This window comes from Triticum urartu, chromosome 1A (assembly GCF_056163025.1).
Source record: "Triticum urartu cultivar PI428250 chromosome 1A, HENAU_Tu73, whole genome shotgun sequence".
In the NCBI taxonomy this organism is placed as follows: domain Eukaryota; kingdom Viridiplantae; phylum Streptophyta; class Magnoliopsida; order Poales; family Poaceae; genus Triticum; species Triticum urartu.
The window spans coordinates 487,948,859-487,952,567 of NC_141873.1; the positions used below are offsets into that span (position 1 = coordinate 487,948,859).

Below are 3,709 nucleotides of genomic sequence, written 5' to 3' on the forward strand. Positions count from 1 at the left end.
CGGACGCCCAGGTCATGGACGACGAAGCTCGCCAGGGCTGGTACCGGTCCTTCCTCCCCGATGACGTGACCGCCCACGGCGAGCCGCGGCTCGTCCACTCGTACAACACCATCTTCCACGGATTCGCCGCCTTGCTGACGGAGGAGGAGCTGGAGGCAGCGTCCAGGAAACCCGGCTTCGGGCGCTGGTTCCCGGACGAGATGATGTACCCCACGACGACCCGCACGCCGGAGTTCCTCGGCCTGAGCAAGGACGCCGGCTTGTGGCCGAAATCTAGCTACGGCAAAGGGATCATCATCGGGGTGATCGACTCCGGCATCGAGTCGAGCCATCCCTCGTTCGACGACGTCGGCATGTCGCCGCCGCCCGCCAGGTGGAAGGGCACGTGCAAAGGCATGGTCAGGCCCGTCCGGTGCAACAACAAGCTCATTGGCGTCAGGTCCTTCGTGGACTACAACCCTGCCGATGAGACCGGCCACGGCACGCACGTGGCGTCGATTGCGGCGGGCAACTTCGTCGCCAACGCCTCGTCGTCCCACGGCCAGGCTGCCGGGACGGCCGCCGGGATCGCCCCCGGCGCACACGTGGCCGTGTACAAGGCCTGCAGACCTAGTGGGTGCCTCCGTTCGAACGTAATTCGTGCCATTGACACGGCGGTGAGCGACGGGGTCGATGTGATCAACATCTCCCTCGGCCGTAAACCAGGACTACCGCTCCACAGAGACGTTGTGGCCATTGGCGCATTCCGCGCGGTGGCCAAGGGCGTAGTCTTGGTGACGTCTGCTGGCAACGACGGCCCCGACCCATCCACCGTCAAGAACGACGCGCCATGGGAGATCACGGTGGCCGCCGGTTCGGTGGACCGGAGGCTCGCCGCCGACCTTGTGCTGCAGCTGGGCGACGTGCTGGTGGAAGGAGAGGCGCTGGTGCAGGGCCCCAACTCGATCGCCTACCAACCCCTCCACTACCCCGGCGAGGGTAACCTGTGCAAGAAGGTGAGCGCTGACCGCACGAGCGGCCATATCGTGATCTGCGATGATGCCGGGGTTAACGTTGACGCCCAGGCCCGCATCATCAAAAATCTCTACGACAATGGCGCCGCTCACGTCCTGCTCATCGCTGAGGAGAAAGCCGGTTTCTCCTTGGGCTTCAGGGAGTACGGCTCCTCCGTGGTGCAGGAGCCCGCCGCTGTCGGCCGCAAGCTCAAGGACTACAGCCAGCACCTGGAGTCCGCGGCACAGGTGTTATTCAAGGGCACGCAGCTCGGGGTCGGCCCGTCGCCCACGGTCGCCTTCTTCTCCGGCCGAGGCCCGAGCCGCGGCAACCCACGCATCTTGAAGCCCGACATCCTGGCGCCTGGGCTCAACATCCTCGCCGCCGCCACGGCGAGCCCAGACCGGGGCCTTTCAGATTCAAGTCCGGGACGTCGATGGCGGCGCCACACATCAGCGGCGTCGTCGCCCTTCTCAAGAGCGTGCACCCGGACTGGTCACCGGCGGCCATCAGGTCAGCCATAATCACCACGGCCGATGACGTGGACAACGAGGGCAGCCGGATCATGAACGAGAAGCACGAGCCGGCGAGCGCCTTCGCTGTAGGCGCGGGTCACGTCAACGCCACGCGGGCGTCGACCCGGGGTTGGTCTATGACCTGGAGGTCAGAGACTACGCCGGGTACATTTGCCATCTTTTCGCCAAGCTCGACGACGATGACAAGGACTACGCCGTGCAAGACATCCTCCCGGACCTGAACTTGAATTGCAGGAACGTGCCCCGTTTGTCGGACGTCGACCTCAACTACCCGAGCATCGTGGTGCCGGCCAACACCACTGTGCGGCGGACGCTTATGAACGTGGGGCCGGCGGGGGAGTACACACCCAGGTTGCACACACGCAAGATCGTGGCCCATGACGTTGGCTTGGATTTCTCGCCCGAGTCACTGTCCTTCTCGCGGCCCGGGGAAAAGCTCACCTTCCAAGTAAGCCATCAGGGGCCGGAGCTTGCAGAAGGTTTCTTGATCTGGGAGTCGGATACGCATACGGTCCAAAGCCCACTCCTCGTCGTGCCTTCGTGAGCGGAAGTTAGACAGATCGAATATAAGAGATGTGCTGCTGCTGCTACTACTACTACTACTACTACTACTTCTTAGCTTTGCGTTGCTTACACGATCAGAATAAAAGAATCCATTAATTTTATTTAAGAGAAGGCATATTGGTGGCTGAAATTTTGAAAATTTAAACTTCTCAGTTTCATAAAGTTCTGAAAAATACACTTCTCGGTATGCAATGATGTAATGTATATGTGTGTAAAATTTGTGATAAAATACCTTCCAATTGCAAGCTGCACAAAAATATCAAAATTATGGACTTTGGGAGAATAAACATTTCAAGTGCTGCAAAGTCGTAATTTGTTTTTTCATGTCTAGCTCTCATTTTAATGTATGCACATTATATTTCTGGGCATATGTGTGTTTAAAAAAATGAAATGCAAAATTATGAATTTTTAAAAATTCAGCCTCTATTTAGCATTTCCGCTTGCATTGCCTATCTATGCAGCATGTCCGTACTGTCCTAATTAGGTGAGATTTCAGATGAGTCTAGGAGTATATGTTCGAACCATGCACGGTTTTTTTGCGATAAGAAATTTGTATTACTCAAGTAGTTATGTTACCATCTGCACGAGACAGCTGTTCTAATTCACGCAGTCCGGAGGGAGCCACACAACAGTTCGGCGCTCAATACGTCCAAACTTAGCCATGTAATCACTACAATTGTTCTGGATTTCAAAAAAAATAATTCTGGCTTCTGCTTATATGAGTATCTCTTTCAGCTTTGACATGTAAAATCTCACTGTTTAAGGAAGCTAAAGCTAATCATTTCCTTTCCTCGTTGCTTAACATTTTCACCAACTCAACACAGTCTGATTCAACAATCATCGGGCCGGGGTGCTGCTGCTACACCATTGTAGGGAAGATGCCATGCCTTTCATGCAGGTTGTTGCTTCTGCTTCAAGGGCCGATCGAGGAGTAAACGTGTATAAATCTTCCGGAGCTAAACAAGATTTCACCATCATGATTGTGAAGCAACATGCCAGCCCCAGCACTCCCAAAAGATGTATCAAAGGATCCGTCTATGTTTAGTTTTGCCCACCCTAGCTATGAGTAGAGCTACCCAGGGAAGATTTTCAACAGAGCAAGGCAGAGGCCGATCTCGTCGCCTTGGCATGATAGGAAGATGCATTATAGTGCCTTTGCCTCTAACAATATCCATGTAGGATAGCTGCATAGGAACCTACTCCTTTCGTTCCTAAATATATGACTTTTGGCAGTTCAATTTAAACTGTCAAAACGTCTTATATCAAGAAATGGATGGAGTACATGAGACTTTGACGGTTGATGGGATTTTATCATGGACCATCTCACAACAAATATGCCCCACCAGCATCTCAATATATACAACCATGAGCAACATGGCTCTTTCTCTTTCCGGAAGGCCATTTATAGCATGCAATAGCCATTCCACCCCGGTGTTCTGAATTTCAGGAATTTCTGCAATGGCCAGAACTCGGACATTGTGTTCCCTAAGATGATTGCCAGCGCAGGGAGTATTGTGTATCAGTTATGATTATCCTTAACTTCCCACTTGTCATTCAACTAACCCTTACCCATGGATGTGCAGTTTTCACTAATATCATCCTATACCACCTAACTT

At 53.5% G+C, this 3,709-nt stretch overlaps 1 pseudogene; it reads left to right on the top strand.

Annotated features, from left to right (window-relative positions):
• Positions 1-200: 200 nt before the first annotated feature.
• LOC125536099 (subtilisin-like protease) lies at positions 201-2,073 on the top strand (annotated as a pseudogene).
• Positions 2,074-3,709: the final 1,636 nt, after the last annotated feature.